Raw genomic sequence first — 23,206 nt, forward strand, 5'->3', positions numbered from 1 at the left:
AGAGAAGAGAAGAGAAGAGAAGAGAAGAGAAGAGAAGAGAAGAGAAGAGAAGAGAAGAGAAGAGGAAGGTCAGGCTTTCCTGTATCTTTTACTCATAATTTTCATGCAATCAAACATAAAACCTTGCCTTCATGCCCTCTTTTTTGCCCTCCTGTGAAAGGACTCCCTATTTTGTTATTATAAAATATTACTGAGAAAACTGACTTCATCAACATGCCAGAAGGATTTTTTCCTGTCTTCCTCTCTAAGAACACTGATTAGATCCAGGATGAGAGGGCCTTTGTGGAAATTCAGGAATCCCGCAGAGAAGTTCCAGCACACTACTGGAGCAAGAAAGAAAAAAAAAAAAAAAAAAAAATCAAAGATTGGGTGCATTAAAAGGGTAAGAGTGACAGCGTGACTTTAACTGTATCACAATTCCCCCACGATGGCACAGCTCTGTGCCAGGAGAGACCATCCTGGCCCATTTTCTCCCATGGGGAAAGGGAGAACATCCAAGTGAGTGACCTGCTCCTCTAGCTGTGTGAGAGGCTGCCAGAGAAACCCTGTTCTTTCCTGCATGATCTACAACACTGGGGTGTGCTGTGTGATTCGGGGCTGGGAAGCACCTGTGAGAAGAGCAGAAGGGTCTTACAGGGCATCAAAGAGATGTGGATCCTACTGACTCCACTACCACCACTCCAGGAGTAAGCCTGTCCACAAGCTGCCAGGAACACCGCACCTCTGAAACCCACCCCAGCTGGCCCACGGGCAACCCCTCAATGCTCAGTGCACATCACCCACACATCTCTAAACCTTGTGGCCAGCTTCCTGCATACACTCGCAACTGTGTTCAGAGGGAACTCTGACAGATGGATAGTGAGAATGCCAACAACACTGCCCCAACCTGTAGGACCGTGAGTCAACACAAACCAGGAACATTTAGCAGCACAAGAGAGAATGCAGGACTAAGGCTGTCAGCACCTAACTTTGCAGTAGCAAGAGAAGGCATACATGTCCACAGGAGGAGACAAGAACTGCAGAACAGGACTATACACAGAAAATGTATGGGAAAAGACACAGCAAACACAAAACTTAAAAGAACATAAGTGCACTTGGGTGGCTCATTCAGTTAAGCACCCCACTCTCAATTTTGGCTCAGGTCCTGATCTCAGGGCTGTGAGATCAAGCCCAACACTGGGTTCCATGCTTAGCAGACAGTCTGCTTGCAATTCTCTCTCTCTCTCTCTCTGCCCTTCTCCCACTCATGTTCTCTTTCAAATAAATAAATCAAACTTAAAAAAAAATTTTTAGAAACCTCCCCAACAATACTTCACCTAGCAATGTTCTTTCCTAAATGGAGAGACAAAGACATCCCCAGATAAACAAAAGATGAGGTAATTCATCACCAATAAACTTCCTTATAAGAAATGCTGAGGGGAGTTCTCTAAGTTGAAATGAAAGAACACAAATAATAACCAAAAAAAAGCATATAATGTAGTAATATAGCCAAAATCAGAATACTGCAGTCCTACTGTATGGTGATTACTTCCAGCAGAAAGGTCAAAGGAAAAAAGAACAGAGAATAACTACAGCGACCATAATTTTTAAAGGACACACAATATGAAAAGAAATAAATCATGACATCAAAAACATAATGCATGAGAGGAGTAAGGTTAAGTTGCTTATCAGCTCAGACGGTTCTATCTAGATGTTTTACAGAAGTCATACAGTAGCCACAAACCAACTGTAGATACAGAGAAGATAAAAAGGCAGGAATCAACAAGCATCAATACAAAGGCACAGACATGAGTGAAGGATCAAGACAACTGCAAAACATCCAGAAAAGAACTAATAAGATGGCATTAGTAAGTCCTCGTCTCTAATCATTATTTCAAATGTGAGTAAATTCTACAATAAAAAAGACTGCATAGTGGCTGACTGAATAAAAAACAATACCCAAATATACACCACCAACACAAGATTTGCTTCAGCTTTAAGGACACATATGGACTCAAAGTGGTGGGACAGGAAAACATATTCCAGGTCAGTGGAAATCCTAAGAGAGCAGAGGTAGCTCTACTAACATCAGACAAGACAGACTGTAACTCAGAAGCTATAACAAGTAACAAGACCACTATATGGACACAGAGATGAGCTCATCGTGTTTAAGTGTATTAAACAACGTAATACTCAGACTAAAATGAATAGAGCATTTTATACCGACAGAATAAGGAAGACTTCCAAAATAACATACAAAAGGTAACAGCAGGAATTAAACATTTACATTTCACTATATAAAAATCATAACTAAAACAGATCAAAGTGCACACATGTATGTGTATATGACTGTGTGTGTGCATGATAAAACTATGTAATATAAAATATTATATAAAATTACATGAAAAATGAACCAAGTAGGAAAATTGACATTTCTATAAATACAACTGTGTTAATAACATTTATTCAGTAATCAGTGAATTATAAATGAAAACAATAGCCATTTTTTATTATATACAAAAGAAAGAATGTAAGTCTTGTCTATATCTGAGTGAAAAGCCCACATTTTGGGGTTGACAATATCACTGCAACTCTAGGCAGGGACTGTCTTGCCAGAATCTACTAAACATGAACACACGCACCATACTTCAAACCAGCACTCAGACTCCAACCTGCCCAAAGCATAGGAACACATAGACATCTTCAGAGAAGCCACTGTGCTCAGAGGCAACCACTGAGATTCTTTACAAATCCAGTAATGTCAAGGTCTCTTGTATGTGCTGCAAGCTATTTTTAAAATGCTCTTAGTCATTTAGGTTGATCTCATTTTTACAAAGCAATTGTGGAATAAAACCCACCCTATCACATGGATTAAATGCAACCTTGATCTTCATGATCAGTTTCTGCATTCTCCCACTATATTCCAAGTAATGATTATTTTGAGGTCAGATCCACACAGGCGCACTTTGCCAAGGTCAGAATGTGCTACAGTCAGGTAGGATCAAGTTTTCTATTACCAATCTTCTCTTCCAGGATTTTCCAGAGATTCCTACACACCAATCAACAACTTCCCTGTGCAGTTTTTTTTCCCCCTGTTCAGTTTCTTTAACTCTTACTCATAGAGAATTGGCAGGACATCCTGATACCCTAGGAAATCCCTGCTACCTTACCCAGTTGAAACCACAGTACTCACCCCCCAGGCTCCAATACATGTGTGAATATGACGTCCTTCCAATGATTCAGCCCCAAATGGAAATACTTCACAACTCTCACATCAGTAGTTCATAGAGAGATGGATCATGGTTCAGGAAACACCATGAGTGACTGTGAACAATGTGTTAGGATACTTGAGCTGAAGATTAGCAGGCTCTAAAAAGGCATTTCAGGAGGGAGAGGACATAACAACCAAGAGAATAACTTTTTTTTCTAAGAAAAAGGCATTCCTGACTCCTGCTCACCTTCCTTCTTGTCTGAGCTTCCTTACAAGGCAAGATCACTCTTAACTCCCTTGTGAGTGCTGAGACTATGCCTTTCAGGGCTGGAAATCAATATACCCCTTCTTGTGTCAAAACCATACACGCTGGAAGGAATTCAACATGTGGAGATGAGTCCTCTGCGTTCTACTGAAATAGTGGGACACCTCCCACAGAGACTCCTACACTGGATTGTATGGATGGAAGTTTCTGTGATGCGTCCTGCATAACCCACCACCCCAAACTGCAGGGACATAGGCAGGCTAAAGCAGGTTTGTAATACTCGTGCTGCATGACTGACCTCGGGGGCCCGCTTAGTGGACATTAGCTGGCCTCCTAGTCAGAACTGGCGCTCTGGTCTGCACACCCAGGACTGTAGATCTTGTCTCGCATCCCCTCCTGCTCCAGGCTGGGTTGGCCCCCCAGAATGGAATGCAGGAGGGGAGGCAAGCACACATGGCCTGGGCTCCTTGAAGATGTGAAGACATGAAAATGTGGAAATGCAGCTCATTCCATACTGCAGGAACACATACATGTTTAACCTCAGACCCCATCACCGGCCCCATAATACAGCCCTGGTGGGGATGGTTGAGGGAGAGGTCTCACCTGAGGGGAGGATGTTATGCCTGGGTGTGTGTCCAGGGGGCTTCCCCAGCTGATGAGGTTGGACTCTGTAAGCACTTAATGCAACTATGTCATATTCTCCTTTACTGCTCACTACTGCCCTCATCTAGGTGCAGATCTCCCTTCTATTCTTTGTTTCTCTTCTGTTAGATTTTTATAAGATCAAGGAAGTGGTTTCTCATCTTTGCAAGTGTTTGGCTGCTTGAATCTCTTCTTCAGAAGATACATGGATGATAAACTCCAACATGAAGACCCAGAGTTTGGTTTTTCTGCTCATTTCTTCAGAAAGTTTTTGTATCCTAGTTAAAGCCACATGTCACTTGGCAGCAGTGGTTTGTGATTAGGGGACTGGCCTTCACTTGAAATCAGACAGTGAAAACACTTGTAGTTCCTGCTGAGCAAAGGATCTCCGGGTGAAGATGGGCAGAGACACTTGTTTTTCCTGTTCCTGATCTTCCCAGGGTCCCACTCCTGATTTGTCACCACTTCACCAAGAGCCCCTGTTCTTGGGAGACACATCTGTGTTCCGTCTTGTCCTCTCCTACTGCCTGCAAACCCTGCTCTCATATATTGGGCCAGGCAAGAAAGCCAGCGGAAGCCAGCAGGACGCAGCCACTGGTACCCCTGCAGGGACACTGTGATCTGAATGCCCTAGGGTCAGCCCTTCTCTTCCCTCCCCTATGTCCAAAGATGACAGACCACACTGCAGACTCCTCAGCAAGAGCAACTTATCTGTCATGGTTTTAATCATAATGATCACAAGTATCTCACTCTTCTAAAACATCACAGTGAACTATCAGAAATTAGGAAGAATTCATTACTGGCCCTGGAAATCATGAAGGACGGCCACCTAAGTAAACGGCTCCTCGTGACCCACTCCTGAGCAGACAGGTTTGTTACAACACCTCACCCTTCAACCCTGGCTGCGAAGGCATAAAGGGAGCAAGTCCTTAGTGGGAAACTGTTAGTTCACAGCCCACAACGTTAAAGTATCACCTTAAAAAAAAAAAAATCTAGGGCAGCCCGGGTGGCTCAGCGGTTTAGCGCCACCTTCGGCCCAGGGTGTGATCCTCGAGTCCCAGGATCGAATCCCGCGTCGGGCTCCTTGCATGGAGCCTGCTTCTCCCTCTGCCTCTGTCTCTGTCTCTCTGTGTTTCTCATGAATAAATAAATAAAATATTAAAAAATAAATAAAAATTTTAAAAAATTAATCTATTATTAGACAAACCGGTTAAACAAAATTGTGACTGTTAATCCCAAAATAAAAAATAAAGGTCACTATCCTTAACAAATGCACATTGAAACAGTGCAAAATGATGAACTTCCAAAGATTTTCTACAATAAGGAGCAGAAAGCTTCATAATCTAAGCACGACACAATAAACACAGAAGATTATGAGAACAAACTATGACGACTCTGATAGCTGCCCTTCGGTCACCGCCCTCCTGCTCCGCTGCGCTCCGGCCTCCCTCCGGGGTCTGCGTCCTTCACAGTCGGAGCGTGCTCCCCCGCCCCCACCTCCTCCCCACGTGCACACGGCCCGTCACCCCCTCTTCGCCCCTCCCCACGTGCACACGGCCCGTCACCCCCTCCTCGCCCCTCCCCCACGTGCACACGGCCCGTCACCCCCTCTTCGCACGCACACACCCGACCCTTCCCCGCCCCGCGGCCACCTCCAGGTTCCCACGGACGGAATCCAGATGGTCCCGGAGGAAGTTGCCGGCGGGACCGTAAGCACACCCCGGCAGGGACAGCCAGCCGCATGGCATCCGGGACGCAGGGCAGGAGGCGTCCGGGGAAGCGCTGGTCGTACCCTCCCAGCGCCGGGCTCAGGGGGAGGACGGGGCCGCACCCCCACCGCGAGCGCCGTCCTGCGCTACGAGACCGAAGCCCGCGCTCACAGGCGGGAAGGGCGCCCCCGGAGAGCGCTTCCGGGTCACAGGTCGCGGGGAGGCGGGACCTGAGGAGGGCGGGGCCAGTGCGAGCGGACGCAGCACGTCCTTCCGCCAGGCCGCGACGCTTCCGGTCTGTCCTAGTCCTCGAAGAGTCCGCGCAGGTGCGCCGGGCGGCGTGCGTTCTGCGGGTCCTTCGGCGCCTTCCAGGTTACCGCCGAGAGGAATAAGCGTCGTCAGCGCCGAGATGTTTCCTTCCCAGCCTTGGAAGGGCTTCTTCTGTCACAAAAAGCTTTTTCAGGGGCGCCTGGGAAGTCAGGGTGAAGGGCTGCCTTCCGCTCAGGTCAGGATCCCGGGGCCCTGGGGTCCTGGGGTCGAGTCAGGTCAGGATCCTGGGATCCTGGGGTCGAGCCCCACATGGGTGGGGGGGTCCCTTGTTGGCGGGGAGCCTGCTTCTCTCTCTGCCGCCTCCCCCTACACCCCGCCTGGTGGTCACTCTCGCTGGCTCATGCTCTCTCTTAAATAAGTTAAAACATTTTTTTTAAGAAAAGCTTTTTCTTGGTTTCGGCTTAGGTGGCCGACGACCGCGAGGCCGGGGAGGGCGGTGGGCGCACCAGGGTCAGGGAGCCGGGGGAGCAGGTGGGCTGCAGAGGCCGGGGACCAGGGCCTGGCAGTCGCCACACTAGGCCAGGGCGGGGACTCCGCAGAGCCTGACTGGTTTCTGGCCCGCGACTACGCAGGGGTTAGAGACGCCGTCCTGGGCTCTGCACCTATAGTCCTCTTTCCGTTTAGTTCATTCTGTTCAGAAGGTGTAGAGATGATTAATAAATTCTGATGTCTTTGGGTTAAATGAGGGTGGCATTCCATAATTAGTTTTTCAATATTTCCAGGCATATTTGTTATGGATGTCTGTTATTTTACATGAATATTTGAAAAATAATAAAACTCCATTTTCGAATTTCAGAGGCCTCAGTAATACCTTTAGCAGGTTTTTTTTTTAAGATTTTATTAATTAGGGCAGCCTGGGTGGCTCAGCGGTTTAGCCCCTCCTTCAGCCAAGGGCCTGATCCTGGAGACTTGGGATCGAGTCCCACATCAGGCTCTCTGCATGGAGCCTGCTTCTCCCTCTACTTGTGTCTCTGTCTCTGTCTCTGTGTCCCCCATGAATAAATAAATAAAATCTTTAAAAAAATATATTTTATTAATTATTTGACAGAGCTCTAGCAGCACAGTGAGAGGAGCAAAAAGAGAGGGAGAAGCAGGCTCTCCACTGAGCGGGGAGCCCATCCCAGGACCCCAGGAGCTCACAAAGACAGATGCTTCACCGGTTGAGCCACCAGGTACTCCCCTATTTACTTTAAAAATTCTTAAGTTTTTGCTGCCTGGATTTTGGCAAGATCAAATCCCAGTCATTCATGCTGCTTATTTTTTTTTTTTTTAAGATTTACTTATTTACTTACTTGAGAGAGTGCAGTTGTGCAGGGGTGGGGGTCCAGAGGGAAGAGGAGGACTGAGAATCCCCACTGAGCACTAGAGCCCCACCTCAACCAAGAGTTGAATGCTTCACTAACTGTTCCACTCAGGTGCCCATCATGCTTCAATTTCATAGAGTGTCTCTAAATCTGAGCAGTATTCTGACATTTCCATAAGTAATACCAGTTTCTCCCAACTTTTGAGTATTTTTTATATTTTTAAATATATTGGGTTTAAATTGTAGAAAATAACTCTCTCTTAAGCAAAGGAACAGAAACTAGTAGGACTGAAAAAGTGGAGGAGAAATCATCTCCACTGCTGCTCCAGGACTGAGTTCCCTTCTGCTCAGACTAGCAGTAAAGTAGGTGCAGATAAAGGAGTGAGGTCTGCGCATTACTTGATGGTCAAGGAATCTAGGTTTCCAAAACCTCCAATTTAAGTTTCCTTCCCTCTTTTCATTGGAGTCCAGCGATAAGACTTCTGTCGGTGTAAACTCTCCAGCCTCCAGCCACCTCCCTCACATCTCCTGTGTTTGTATTTATACATAGTGTGTGTCTGAGGTAGAAGGGACGTCCCCTCGGCTCTGAGTGTCTGTTTACCTCACTGGAGTTAGAGCCAATAGAAATAGGCCAGTAAAAGGAAATGACAGGGCACTGAAGCATAACTTATTTGCTTTTCTTTGCTGCTATTACAATTAAAAAAGGATTTCCAGGCATTCGTTTGAAGAGCCCCCTGATAAATAAGTATTCCTATTTTCAGGAAAAATTCAGCCCTACCTAAGCACAGTAATGCTCAGATGGCCTCGATGAAGAGGTGGCCTCTCTAAAATGCAATGCAGACACAAAAATGAAAAACAATGCAGTACACAGAAGGGACCCTATGTCCACTTCATTCCGTGAGGGATAAGAATTCCTCCTTGTTAGGACTCTGGTGTCCTCTCATCTTAGGGAACCTCTCATCTCCAGCTTGAGAGGAGAAATCTGTTGAGAACTTGCTGCACGTCAGTTCATAGGTTTGGTTAGGATGGTACAGAAAGGAAGCCCCCATTCCCCGTTGTGAGGACAGGAGCACATGGCGTAGAAGGCCCTGGGGTAGCACCCATGTTACTTTTCAGTATTAAACTCATCTCTCCAAGCTGTGTCTTGAGCACGTGCACAGGTCCTCCAAAATCACTGCATGGGAAGTGAAGAAAACACAGCAATCCTTGGTGAATATGTGAGCAAAATCCATTGGCCAATGGCCCTCACATCCAGACGTAGATACACCCTTAGAGGCCCTGGCTTCACGGGAGACCTCAGTCCTATCTACGGGCAGACCTCCATGCCCCAGGCAGCACAGAGTCACCCCTGAACCCAGACGCTGTGGCTGTGCACGGGGTCCACCAGGCTGCAGCACAGACAGCCAGGGTGTGCGGGGGTCCACAGCACAGCACCTGGCACACAGCACATCCTGGCAAACCTGAGAGCACACAGTACATGCCCAAACAAGCTTGCTCCAATGAATGCACATGTGTTTCTCAAATACTGCCTTGCTCAGACACTATTGACCTCTCAGTTTAATAAGAGCCAGCGAAAGAGGTAACCACAGGGGGAGTCAAAGGGGATACCAGTTGTACTGAGAACTGATGGCTGTGAGGCACTAGTGTGTGCTGTGCTCACCCCCATAGGGCATGTGAGGGGCATCTGGGGGCGCCCATGTGAGCACCACCAGTGACTTTTTTTTTTTAATTTTTATTTATTTATGATAGTCACACACACACACACACACAGAGAGGCAGAGGGAGAAGCAGGCTCCATGCACCGGGAGCCCGACGTGGGATTCGATCCCGGGTCTCTAGGATCGCGCCCTGGGCCAAAGGCGGGCGCTAAACCGCTGCGCCACCCAGGGATCCCACCACCAGTGACTTTGAATGTGAACATTCATGGTTCCATCCCAAACAGCTTGAAACAAAATCTCGTGTCAAGCCCTGGATCTCCAAAACATCTGTAAGCAGGGAAGGGTTTAAGAGCAGTATTTAGCTAAATGGTTCTCAATACTGATTTCCTACTGGGGTCACCTGGAGCTTTGTAAGAAACACAGTCATCCTGGACATCATTTCAAGTGTTTGGAGTGGAGCTGTGCATCATACTGTTCTAACAATGCCTGCCTGCCTCCTAACCCTCTGATCCCTGTTTGCATTTCAAACATGTAGCTTGCTGCTCGCTTTCCACCCCAGAACTCAAATTGCTATTTATGTATGACCCTAAGAGTCTTTAACTCCTTTGGTTGTTGAAAGATTCCAGAAAGGAGAGCAATTTTCTGTGCTTCTCCAGACTGTTTCAATATTCCCAGAAATGAAGAGCTATGCTAGAATAATGAGGCAAGATGCAGAACAGGAGCCCAGGCCTTGTCCTACACAAAACCAGCCTGTGACCCAAGTGACACAGAGACCAGATCATTTCATGGGCTATGGAGGATCGGAGGACTGGTCCAACCTTGGGTTCCTTTCCTTTCCCGGTGTTTTTCATGGACCTTTTCTTGCTCTACAGGAGATGCCCTGCACTTAGGGACAAAATCCTGTCGAAAGAAAGAAGCACCAATGAGGTGAGTACTAGACAGGGAGGAAGGAGACCTTATTTGCTCTTCAGAAGGAAATCCTTCCCTTATGGAGCCATACAACTTTTGTGGATGCTAGTGACAGTTTTTCCAAAGTTAGAAAATGTGGACCGCATGAGCATGCTGTGATCTCTTCACCAACAACTCCGAGGTTCTCAAGTTCTGCTGCCCATTACCACCACCTGGACACGGTGTGGCTCAAGGCACAGGCCTCAAAACAAAGAACAGCAGGTAATTGGTATCTTTAAGGTAGGGCCTAGATAATAAAAACTGTGTAAATCTCAACAACTGATTCCAATGTGAGAAAAACAGAGGATCAGTCTGTTTGCAGTACTTTCCACAATTTAATATACATAAGATCCACTTAGGAACAGCATCTATGGGCAGCCCCAGTGGCCCAGCAGCTTAGCGCCGCCTTTGGCCCAGGGTGTGCTCCTGGAGACCCCGGGTCGGGTCCCATGTCAGGCTCCCGGCATGAAGCAGGCTCTCTCCCTCTGCCTATGTCTTTGCCTCTCTCTCTCTCTCTGTATCTGTCACGAATGAATAAATAAAATCTTAAAAAAAAAAAAAGGAACAGTGTTTATATGCATATCTTGATGCGCTGGGGCTGAGTTGTGCCTAAGATTTGTGTTGTTTCTGTTTTTTTTTTTTTTTTTAAAGATTTTGTTTATTCATGAGAAACCCACAGAGAGGCAGAGACACAGGCAGAGGGAGAAGCAGGCTCCATGCAGGGAGCCTGATGTGGGATCAATCCCGGGTCTCCAGGATCACGTCCTGGGCCAAAGGTGGCTCTAAACCGCTGAGCCACCCGGGCTGCCCAAGATTCAGGTTTTTAATAAGATACAGGTCCTGGGACCCCTGGCTGGCTCAGCGGTTGAGCATCTGCCTTTGGCTCAGGGCATGATCCTGGAGTCCTGGGATCAAGTCCCTTAACAGGCTTCCCTGGAGGGAGCCTGCTTCTCCCTCTGCCTGTATCTCTGCCTCTCTCTGTGTGTCTCTCATGAATAAATAAATAAAATCTTTTTTAAAAAATTAAATAAATAAGGTACAGATCATACCAACCTCCTTTTTATTCCCAGATAAACTTTGATGAATAAAAATAATTTACAAAATGTCTTCAATGCTTAAAAGTTAAGATACCTGCATAATATGTCAAATTTGGAAGAATTTTATTAATAATGAAATAATTTTTTAAAAAGACATACTTACAACAGCATCTGGCTGGCTCAGTTGGCGAAGCATCTGCCTTCAGCTCAGGTCATGATCCCTGGGTCCTGGGATCAAGCCCCATGTGGGGCTCCCGGCTCATTGGAGAGTCTGCTTCTCTCTCTGCCTCTCCTCCCTGCTCAAGCTCTCTCTCTCTCTCTCTCAAATAAATAAATAAATAAAATCTTAAGAAAAAAAAAAGCCAAAATATACAGGACGATAGACTATTCCCCATGATGATTTTCACTGAAACACTTCAACAGAGCCAAAAACTCTTATCTCTGGAGAGGACACTTTAAAAACTACACACCAGGGATGCCTGGATGGCTCAGTGGTTGAGCGTCCACCTTTGGCTCAGGGTGTGATCCCAGAGCCCCCAGGATCGAGTCCCACATCGGGCTTCCTGCGTGGAACCTGCTTCTTCCTCTGCCTGTGTCCCTGCCTCTCTATCTCTCTGTCTCTCATGAATAAATAAATTAATAAAATCTTTTTTAAAATAAATTAATTAAATAAATTAAAAATAAAAATAAATAAAAACTACACACCACATAGGTGGGTCCTTTCACGGATTTTATCAAAATGTAATCATTTGCAGACCAAATGCAGATTAATAGTATTCTATTTAGATTATAGTTTAAAACCTACTCACACAACTTGACTCATTTTTTAACAAAACTAATTAAAAATAGTTCATATTCCAGTTTAATAAGTTCCTTTCTTTTTTTTAAGATTTTATTTATTTATTCATGAGAGACATAGGCAGAGGAAGAAGCAGGGTCCTCCCAGGAAGCCTGATGCGGGATGTGATCCCCGGACCAGGATTACACTGAGCCGAAGGCAGATGCTCAACTACCGAGCCACACAAGTGTCCCAATAAGTTCCATTTTAAATACAATTTCAGGGGCAGCCCGGATGGCTCAGCGGTTTAGCGCCGCCTTTAGCCCAGGGCCTGATCCTGGAGCCGCGGGATCGAGTCCCACGTGGGGCTCCCTGCATGGAGCCTGCTTCTCTCTCTGCCTGTGTCTCTGCCTCTCTCTCTCTGTGTCTCTCATGAATAAATAAATAAAATTTAAAAAAAAAAACTTTAATTATAAATACAATTTCAGGAGCACCCGGGTGGCTTGGTGGTTGAGTGTCTGCCTTCAGCTCAGGTCGTGATCTGGGGACCTGTGATCCAGTTCCAGATGGACTCCCTGCAGGGAGCCTGCTTCTCCATCTGCCTATGTCTCTGCCTCTCTCTCTCTCTCTCTCTGTGTCATTCATGAATAAATAAATAAAATCTTTTTAAAAATACAATTTCAGGGGCAGCCCCGGTGGCTCAGCGGTTTAGCACCGCCTTCAGCCCAGGGTGTGATCCTGGAGACCCAGGGTCAAGTCCCACATCAGGCTCCCTGCATGGAGCCTGCTTCTCCCTCTGCCTGTGTCTCTGCTTCTCTCTCTCCTCTCTGTGTATTCTCATGAATAAATAAATAAAATCTTTAAAAAAAAAATACAATTTCAGTTTATATAACTAAATATGTGGTGTCTGCATGTGTCCCCGAAGTGCTGTCTGGGATTCCAGCATCTGCACACATGCCAAGCTGGAGAAGCACTGCAGAACCAGAAACAGCTGCCTCTTACATCTTTGTCCTTGTCGATGCAGCAATAACCTCCAAGTCACATGAGACAAGGATACATTCACATCTTGCAAGGGGTCTCCCTCCCAGTCATTCTTCTCAGGGGGACACCAGAGGTCTTCACAGAGGACACTAAAGGGGACATAGGGACAGCATCTGGAAAAACTGAGGCGTCTGAAATTGAGGTGTATGCTTCTCAGGTGGATGGAATGAGAGCTCCTATGAATCTGGAGCTTCATCAATCGCTGTCTACTGTGCTGAAGACCATTCTGAAGGATTGGCCTAGAACATGGCTGGATGGTGAAGAATGAGGACCAGTGCAGGTGGAGACGGCATTCAGATGAAGTCTGTGCTCAGAACCTCAGCTGCCATCTTCCTGGTCATGTGGGGGTTTTCCTTTGGTCCAAGTCCAGTTGTAATGGATAGAAAGTGGAGAGTTTGAACAGTGTCCAAATCAGGTCTCTGAGGCTCTCCTGGGTGATCTAGAAGGGAAGGAGTCTCAGTTTATTTGGGGGCTTATGGGGAGTCCAGATGGACATCTGGTCAGATCTTTTGCCTGATACCTTGAGGCTGAGCTTAGAATCCTGGCCCAGTGTCCACGCAGCAGGCCATGAGTTCAGGTTTGAGTTTACATCATGACACTAGATTTGTGCCTGATGGATTAGGACATGGCCCAGTCCACATGTTTTAGAGGCAGCCCAGGGAACATCATGGGAACAGACTTCAGGCCCGTTGTCTGCCAAAGTGATAATGAGGGCAGGGTCTGGGCCACAGTGCCTGGACAGTGTCATTGTGTCAGTGACAGCTATTTCCTATCTTCTCTCCAGTCCATGAAGTGAGGTAAAGCTCACTTCAGGTCTTTCAATGGGAGACCCTATAGAGCAGATGGTTCTCATAGGTTTCTTTCCCAGCAGCTGACTTGTGAGAATAGGGTTCAGGGTAGATGTCTTCTTGGTTCTGTAGATAAGCATAGGTCTGTCTGAATGCTGTGGGAGGCCACACCACACACACACACACACACACACACACACACACCATACACACGTATGTATATACACATATAGCTGACCCTTGAACAACACAACTTTAAATTGTGTGTGCCCACTTCTGCATGCCTTTTTTTCAATACAGTAGGATACAGTAAAATTTTAAGATTTTATTTATTCATGGGAGATAGAGAGAAAGAGGCAGAGACACAAGCAAAGGGAGAAGGAGGCTCCCTGCAGGGAGCCCTATGCAGGACTTAATCCCAGGACCATGGGATCAGGACCTGAGGCGAAGGCATATGCTCAACCACTGAGCTATACCAGGCAGTTCCTCCCCCTTATGTTTTCTTAATATCAACTCTTTTCTCTAGCTTATTTCATTGTAAAAATATAGTACAAAAATGTGATATTGATTATGTTATCAGTAAGGTATCCAAACAACACAAGGCCATTAGTAGTTCAGTTTTGGGGGGAGTCAAAAGTTATACTTGGATTTCCAGCTGGTGATATAAGTGTTAATTAACTTGACTGTGAGAATTCTCCACAATGTATATGTACATATATGTACATCAAATCATCATGTATGGGGATGCCTGGGTGGCTAGTGGTTGAGCGTCTGCCTTCAGCTCAGGGTGTGATCCTGGTCCAGGGATCAAGTCCCGAAAACAGGCTCCTTGGGAGGAGCCTTCTTCTCCCTCCACCTACGTCTCTCCCTCTCTCTGTGTGTTTCTCATGAATAAATAAATAGAATCTTAAAAAAAAAATCATTTTGTATAATTTAAATATATTCCACTGCAATTTTTTTTTAAAGCAAGACCCATCTATTTGCTGTCTACAAGAGACTCATTTTATTTTTTTTAAAGATTTTATTTATTCATGATAGACACAGAGAGAGAGAGGCAGAGACACAGGCAGAGGGAGAAGCAGGCTCCATGCACCGGGAGCCCGATGTGGGATTCGATCCCGGGTCTCCAGGATCGCGCCCTGGGTCAAAGGCAGGCACCAAACCGCTGTGCCACCCAGGGATCCCTCCACTGCAATTTATTAATTATAACACAACAAAGCTGAAAAAAGTAAAAAGTTTATTTAAAGTGTTAAAATCTATATGAATATTATGTATACATAAATACATTAATATACATATATACCCACAGACCTACAAGCAACATTAAGACAATGCAGAGATCATCTTAGGAGTGAAAGGCTAAATCAGTACTTCTTTTCTGAATCAATACTTTTTAAGTGAATATAATTCACCATATTATCACAACAGTGAAAACTCAAGAGATGCAGGGAAACAACAAATTTCAATATCCAGTCATCTTGCACACTCCAAAGATACCAGTAAGGGAAGGGAATTTCTTTAATCTGGTAAAATGCATCTACAAAACAAACAAAACAAAACAAACAAACAAACAAAAACCCTAGAGCTAACAGGATACTTAGTGGTGAAAAGGAAAAAAAAAAAAATGCTTTCCATCCAAGATCTGGAACTTGTCAAGGATGTACCTTCTCACCACACATTTCAGGGCACCCTGGGCTCGGGCCTGGGAAGAATCAGCAGGCTATGAGTGGGGGCCATGAGCCCATGAGCTTGGGGCCATGAGCGGGGGCTGGTTATGGGCCGACTGTGTCCCTCACGGTTCCAAAGCCCTGGCAGCATCCGATCAGTGTCTGCAGGCTCACAGAGCATCTCCAACGTCACTGCTTTGGTCTGCTCTCCATTTCTGTTCCTCAGCTTGTTCATTGCTGGTATTACTATCAACTTTTACCCTTCTTTATTTTTTTTTTTTCTAAGTCATTCTCTTATACTCTTGTCTTTGCTATTTCCTTACTTCTATATGCTTCCTGAAGGAAACAAAGGTGACGGATTTCATCTTTCTTCTACTCTAATGTGTCCACAGAAGTCTATAATTTTACACAAGACATTGATTTAGTTGGGTCCCATGGTTCTCTCTTGTCTTCTCAAACCCTGTGCCCCCCAACCATGTCTGTCTCCAGCATCACCATGCCATGTTTTCCTCTGTATATTTCCAATGCCTGTGCCCACAACCCATGTCTGTTGTCATGTGTTTCCAATCACTCTGCCAGTTCTCACCAGGTCTCAGAAGTCTATGTTCTTTCTGCCTACATCCTATGCCAGCACAGGGCTCTTCATCCCTTCCGACAAACACATCACGGACCTCATTTCACCATCTCCCCATGTGCACACCCCATGCAGTTTCTGCTGCCAGGAGCTCACTGGCCTTGTGGAGAGAGACTCAGGTGCCAGGTGTCAGAGCAGCAGACAAAGCATCAAATCACAAATGAAAGCTTTGATCCTATAATCACTCATATGATGGCACAAGCAAGAGCCTTTGCCACAGAAGTCCTGGCTCCCCCTGTTCGACTCCCCATCCCAGGCAGTGTCGTACAGATCACAGATCAGGTGAACACAAGCATGGCATTGGTCTCACTGTTTAGGAAACCCCAAACAAAGGTTATGGCTTCATTTATTTATTCATAGGAGATAGAAAGTGGCAGAGACACAGGCAAAGGGAGAAACATTTTCAGAGATCCCTGGGCTGGAGAGAGACTGAGAAGCACTAGGGGCACAGTACTCAGTACCATGTCAGAGTTGGAAAAGTGTCTTCCAGGTTTTCCCTTCTCTTCCTATAAGGGGGTCTCAGCAGAAGCATCTGCGGAGGACCTCATCTCAAGATTCAGATGAAGATAAGCGTGTGTTTCAGGAAATGTTGTCCTTCCCTGAGGTTTCTTATGCTGAAATCCAATTGGCTGCTAAGCCTCCAATTCCTGAGTGGCACCATCATTTTATTATGAATGGAGAAATGGGATTCCACAGGAATGTTAGGAGCATTTGTCAACAGTTCAAAATGAAAAAAAAAAAAAAAAAAAAAAACAGTTCAGAATGGGCACAAGAACGTAATGTCAAATATTGGCATCAGAAATAGAGACCAAAAAAAAAGAGAAATAGAGACAGATCTTTGCAATTCAGTGTTACTTAATATATAAATGTAGAATATATATGTGTCTGTGTGTATCCATAGTAGGGATAAATATCTATACTTGATACAGGTATACATATAGCTTATCACTTACCTCCACAGAGATGAGATTCTAAATTGAACAATGTAAGAGAAACAAGTAAAAGAGAGGCTCGACAGCCAAGTCTTTCAGAGTCTACCTTAATTGGAGTGATCCACGTGGAAACCATCAGCCATGGAACAAGAAAGCACAGCATCACTTCATCACTTCTACATTATTACTGACTTAAAAAATGCGGAAATAGGGCAGCCTGGATGGCTCAGAGGTTTAGCGCCACCTTCAGTCCGGGGCCTGATCCTGGAGACCCGGGATCGAGTCCCATGTTGGGCTCCCTGCATGGAGCCTGCTTCTCTCTCTGCCTGCGTCTCTGCCTCTGCCTCTGTGTGTGTGTGTGTGTGTGTGTGTGTGTGTCTCATGAATAAATAAATAAAATCTTTTTTAAAAAATAAACACTGGACAAATTTATAATGCAGAACAATCTAGAAAGTGACTGGCCCGCAATCTTCACAACTGCTGAGGTTGTAAAAGTCAAGAAAAGGCTGTGGACCTATTTCAAGTTAAAGATGTCGGAGGAGACTTGACCCTTAGGGTCAGATTCGGTGACCGTGCAGAACAAGACTGGGACGGCTGACCACACCTGAAGAGGGCCTGAGGAGTAGAAGGTGCTAACCCAGCACCGGGAATGCGCTGAGTTTGATGCTTATACCCATTTACACAGAAGAACATCCTAGTTTTTACTAATGATACATCCTAATTCCTTGAAGCTGAGTATGTTACCTGACTTGACTGAAGAGATTACAGATGTGATTGAGTTAATATTTTGAGATGGGAGACTGTAGGGAATTTTATTCAGGTAGATCCTTACACAGGAAACAGGGAAGCAGGAGAGTCACAGGCACAGATGTGATGATGGAGGCAGAGGTTGGAGTGGTGTGACTCCTGGAAGGGATATGTGAGCCAGAGATGTAGGCAACCTCCAGAAGCCAGGAAAGAAAACAGATCCTCTCCTGGAGCCTTCAGAAAGAACGCAGCCCCACTGACAGTGTGATTTTAGTCCATTAACATTCATGTTGGTTTTACCGTTCTTATTCCAGAACAGAAAGAGAATGAATCTGTGTTCTTGTAAGCCAAATATATGTAAAGGGGGCGGAGGAATTAACAAAAGGAAACACACACACAAAAGCTAGGTTCATACAGTCCGAGAGAGAAGCTCCATTAATGAATTATTTCATAGTATTGCTTTAGTTGATCTTTCCCAGTGGTTTTATAAACACTGAATATAAGGCTGATAATAGATCTTCCCATAGATTGGCCCATATAATACCTGTCAGACAAATTGGACATATGCAAAGAAATGTTAAAGTATTGCACAAAATATAAGTAAATATTCATCAACTTAAGAAATATCATACCATGATCAAGTGACCTTTATGTCAGGATGCAAGTGTGATTCAGATTGAGGATATCCATTAAGACAATCATATCAATAGAAATGTGAAAATTATGTGTTCATGTTCATAGATGCAAAAACTATATTGGAAGAATTCTACAGAAACTTGGGGACTAAAAAAAGAAAGAAAAGAAACTTGGGGGCTGTAAAAAACATTTTAATTATTTAATTGACAGCACACAAGTAAAGCAGCAGGCATAGGGAAAGGGAGAAGCAGACTCCCCGCTAAGCAGGAAACCCGATGCGGGACTCCATCCCAGGACCCTGGGATCATGGCCTGAGCCAAAGGCAGATGTTTATTTTTTTTTCCCAAAGGCAGATGTTTAACTGACTGAGTCACCCTGGTTCCCCAGAAACTTGTTCTAGTCAAAGAAATAAGTAAACTCCACAGAACAGAAACTATGTCTGTACCCAATCTGCATGCTCATTCAGCTAAACACCACCTTGCTGTGTGCACAAGAAAATTTAATGTAGGGTAACTGCTAAAACAGGAAATAAGTGAAAAAAGAAATCACCAGGAAGATAAAAATCTATGAAAATAAGAGAATTCATAATGGAGAAGCTATTTTATGGAAAATCATCAGAAATTCTTAATAGATCAAGTAAGGTCTGCTGGTATGTCAATTGTCCTCCTTTAAAAGGACATGTAGTATTGCTACCAAAATTTCAAAAGTAGTAAGGGACACCTGGGTGGCTGTCAGTGAAGCATCTGCTTTCAGCTCAGACCATGATCTCAGGGTCCTGGGATTGAGCCCCACATCTGGCTCCCTGCTCAGTAGGGCATCTGCTTCTCCTCTCCTGCTGCTCTCCACTTGTGCACGCTCGCTCTCTCGCTCTCTCCAATAAATAAAATCCTTTAAAAAGTTCGTTCTCAGGTTTCAGCACCCCCCAAAAAAAAAAATCTTAAAAAAAAAAAAAAAAAAGTCAGTGCAGATGTCTTCCTGCAGTTGGAAGTAATCCTCCCAAACCATGGGACTGTATTATAATAGCTTTCTTGCCTGTAAAAAAAAAAGCAGCCAAGTTTGGGAATTCTGTCGGCAAACACCCCATCAACTTGTTTTCACTCCCTAGTGATGTCTCTCCCCAAGATCATCAGTGTCCACACTAAACAGGTGCTTCAGGTGTGGAAATGCCTGGGGACCTCACCGTTCACAGTAAGGGCTTTTACCCATGTGGAATCCTAGTGTTTATATTCTCTTCTGGTCCCGCAACCCCCTAAACTTTCACAAATACACCTTTGAAGTGAATATTTATTTCCTACTATTATCTCACCTCTACTCACCATGACTTACCAGGAAGCAAAGCCCCAATATTTTGCTTGCACAAAGTTCCATCTTATTTCTCCTAAGCCCAGAAAGGCTTCACTTTTCTTCTGGGTCTCAATCTCCCTCCCTACTAATGTTCAATTGCCCCAGGAGAAAATCTAGTGTGGATGAGGCAATCATCTTCCTGTGGACTCCCCTAGACCCATCCGTTGTGCCTTAAAAATTCCTGTTTAAACAGCCTACAGGGGCGCCTGAGTGCTCAGTAATTGAGCATCTGCCTTCAGCTCAGGGTGTGATCCTGAGCTCCTAGGATCAAATCCACCCTCCCCACCCCCCCACCCCGCATTGAGCTCCCCACAGGGAGCCTGCTTCTCCCTCTGCCTATGTCTCTGCCGCTGGTTCTGCTCTTTGCTGGTTCTGCTCTTTGGGTTGCTCATGAATAAATAAAATCTTTTTTTTAAAAAAATATATATATATATATTTTAAAAAATAGCCTACATACTGATGTCTTCAAAGACATCTTTTACTTCAAAGATTTGTGTACTTAACCAGGTTTTGCTGTTGCTTTTTATGGGTTGGATCAACAAAATCTACTCACTCATGGCAGGAACTTCAATTCTTTTACTTCACATATCTTCAAGCAAAGAATACTTTAATATTTTTTATGTATGAAACATTTATATCCAAGTTTTAAGAGAAACAGGACTGCTCTGACAACAAATCCTCCTGACAATTTGGAGTCATACTGAATCCTTAGTGCATTCTCAGGGGACCCTGGTTACATTTTCTGGATTTTTTCTATGAATCTTTTTGCTGATATGCTTGTATCAAACACCTAGTGTGCAGATCCTTAGCTCCCTGTATCCTACACCATCTGCCAAGAATAAGCACTGCCAAGCACTGATGGGAGGTCCACACACATCCTATCCCTGTGCCACAAGCCTCTCCCCTCTATGCATGGAGTTTTCATGTTGATGTCAAACTGGGAAATGCCTCATGATCCAAACACACATGCACAGCCAGAGTCCCTCCATACAAGGACCACATGTCTGCATCACCAATTCTATGCGGCTGCAGAGTATACAGTCATATGATCTGCATAGTTGTTTCCCTGTTTTTTCTGGGTTCTTTTGTATAATTTTTTTTTATTGGAGTTTGATTTGCCAACATATAGTCTAACACCCAGTGCTCATCCCATCAAGTGCCCCCCTCAGTGCCCATCACCCAGTCACCCTTCCTTGGTTTTTCTGACTTTGAGGGTGTTGGCCATTATATAGTCAGGGCAGAAGGTCAACGTGTGATCATTAGAACTCGTATGTCACCCGAGAGAATGCATGGTCAGTGTGCCGTGTTTGCTGTGGATGAGTGTGTGTGATGACATGTTTCAGAGGGTGCAGCAGGTGAAAAGCAAGTTATCCCTGGCACCACTGCAGTCAAGGTCCACAGAGCACTCCCGCTGGGGAGCCTAGGAAAAGTGAAGCCAACATGGTGGAGTCAGCCATTTGAGACTTGCAGGGACTCTGGAGAAGGGAAGGCCAGATCCTGACCAGCGAGAAACTACGATCCAGGGTCTAAACAGCCCAGAGAGGTGGGAGCTGTGGGCATCAGAGTTTGGAGAGAACACTGGGGGGCTGAGATACTGAAATATGCAGTGGAAATCCTGTAAGTTTGGGGGTTATGTCTTGAAGGTCTTCTAAGGTAAATGATCATGGGGACAGCAGTTTGAATACCTCTAAGGGATCAGCAATGGGTGTCCCTCAAGGTCAGTCACCAAACAGGTAAGGGATAAAAACAAACATCCTTACATGGTTTGGTTTCAGGAGCACCGTTTACCCCAGTGAACACCACATTCCTCCGATGGGAGAGTGCCGTGCACTCAACAGTCACTGCTCATAGAGAGCACCAGGCAAAATCCCTGCAGGAATCAAAATTTGCTATAGGAGTGTGTGGGTGCCACCATCAGTTAAATGTCTGGTTCTTGGTTTTGGTTCAGGTCATCATCTCAGGGTCGTGGGACTCAGCCCCTGCATCGGACTCTGCACTCAGTGGGAAGTCCGCCTGTGCCTCTCCCTGCCCCTCCACCTGCTCACATGATCTCTCTCTAAAATCAGTAAAATCTTAAAAAGAAAAAAAAAAGTAATAATCTCCCAAAATTTAAAAGACCCGTCATCACTGCCAGCCTAAGAGACCTGACCAACAACTAAGGACATGAATTTTAGAAAATCGTCATTTAGGAAAAACATGAGAAAACGTTCCATTTACATCATAGATCCTATTGAAAAACAATTTTCCAGGCAGCCCCGGTGGCACAGCGGTTTAGCGCCGCCTGTAGCCCAGGGTGTGATCCTGGAGGCCTGGGATCGAGTCCCACGTCAGGCTCCATGCAGGGAGCCTGCTTCTCCCTCTGCCCGTGTCTCTGCCTCCCTTGCTCTCTCTGTCTCTCATGAATAAATAAAATCTTAAAAAACAAAAACAAAAACAGCTTTCGAAGTTTGATCAGGGCCAGAACAAGTGTCTACTCTCCCTAGGACCCTTCTTGCCATTTGGAATGGTCTGCTCTATGTCTACTAACATATAGTGGAGTAGCTACACTCTGCAAGGACTCTAAAAGATAAAAAGTTTAGAAAAATTGGGAAATATGACGGTTTGTAAATGAAGTGACTATGTATGCAGAAAGCCCAACTATATTTACACAAATATAGAGGGATGCTTAGAGGGATGTCTGGGTGGCTCAGGTTGTGATCCCGGGGTCCTGGGATCGAGTCCCACATCAGGCTCCCTGTAAGGAACCTGCTTCTCTCTGCTTGGGTCTCTGCCTCTCTCATGAATAAAATCTTTAAAAAATAAACAGAAAAAAAAGCTGATAAATAGCTATTAAATGTATCGCATTCAGAGAATTCAAGGTCATGTAACTCAATTATACTTGTTAGCAATTAGTCAATGTAATTAAAATATAAGCATTTACAAAAGCATAAAGGTATAAAATCTGAAGATGACTGTAATTAAGTTGTTTGAGCTTCTATGGACTTGGGCCACTTTCTCCTCTACTGGGCGCTAGCACCTCAGAAATGTGAGATCATGGGTCTTCTTGCTGCTCAATTTTACTATAATGGACCCCAAAGTCCTTGTTGCCTCTTCACAAAGCAACAGCCTCTGGCCTAAACTCTCACCTAGGGAAGTCCTCTCCTTTCTGCTCACATCACTCTTCCCCAACCTGGCACCCAAGGAGGTAGATCTGGTGACTTTTCTGCCTCTCAGAATCCTACTGTTGAGGTTTCCTGGGAGTGTGCTCTTCCTGGTTTACTTGCCTCACCCTGCCTTGGCCCTTTTCTCTTGGCCTCTTTATTTCCATGCTCTCACCTTCATTTCCTCAACTGGTCCTGCTGGTAACAAACATCAGCCTTCCTTCACCCATCCCCACCCCTCCACCCTCCCCTAAACTCAACACCAGCACCTGTTCTCCGCAGGGCAGCAGTTCCTGATATCCTTCCTCCCCCCAACCATCAGGTCCCAGTACCCATGAGGTCTGCACTTGGTCCCTAGAGCCCCCTTTCAGCTGTTATTGTCCGGGGATCCTCTCCTTCCCCACCTCAAATCCCCGA

General features: G+C 45.2%; 1 long non-coding RNA gene across 7 annotated transcripts in view; it reads left to right on the plus strand.

Annotated features, from left to right (window-relative positions):
- Positions 1 to 6,055: 6,055 nt before the first annotated feature.
- LOC140616074 (uncharacterized) overlaps positions 6,056 to 23,206 on the plus strand; it is a 29,733-nt gene continuing 12,582 nt past the window's right edge. Inside the window, exons 1-4 of one of the 7 annotated variants that reach the window (XR_012016576.1) lie at positions 6,057 to 6,311; positions 7,185 to 7,308; positions 13,059 to 13,203; positions 16,952 to 17,598. This is a non-coding gene — a long non-coding RNA (uncharacterized lncRNA). Of the gene's footprint in view, positions 6,312 to 7,184; positions 7,309 to 9,969; positions 10,025 to 13,058; positions 19,258 to 23,206 lie in introns of those variants that run through there. The other 6 variants (XR_012016577.1, XR_012016574.1, XR_012016573.1 and 3 more) reach the window with 6 other exon arrangements.

Source organism: Canis lupus, chromosome 24 (assembly GCF_048164855.1).
Source record: "Canis lupus baileyi chromosome 24, mCanLup2.hap1, whole genome shotgun sequence".
Classification (NCBI taxonomy): Eukaryota; Metazoa; Chordata; class Mammalia; order Carnivora; family Canidae; genus Canis; species Canis lupus.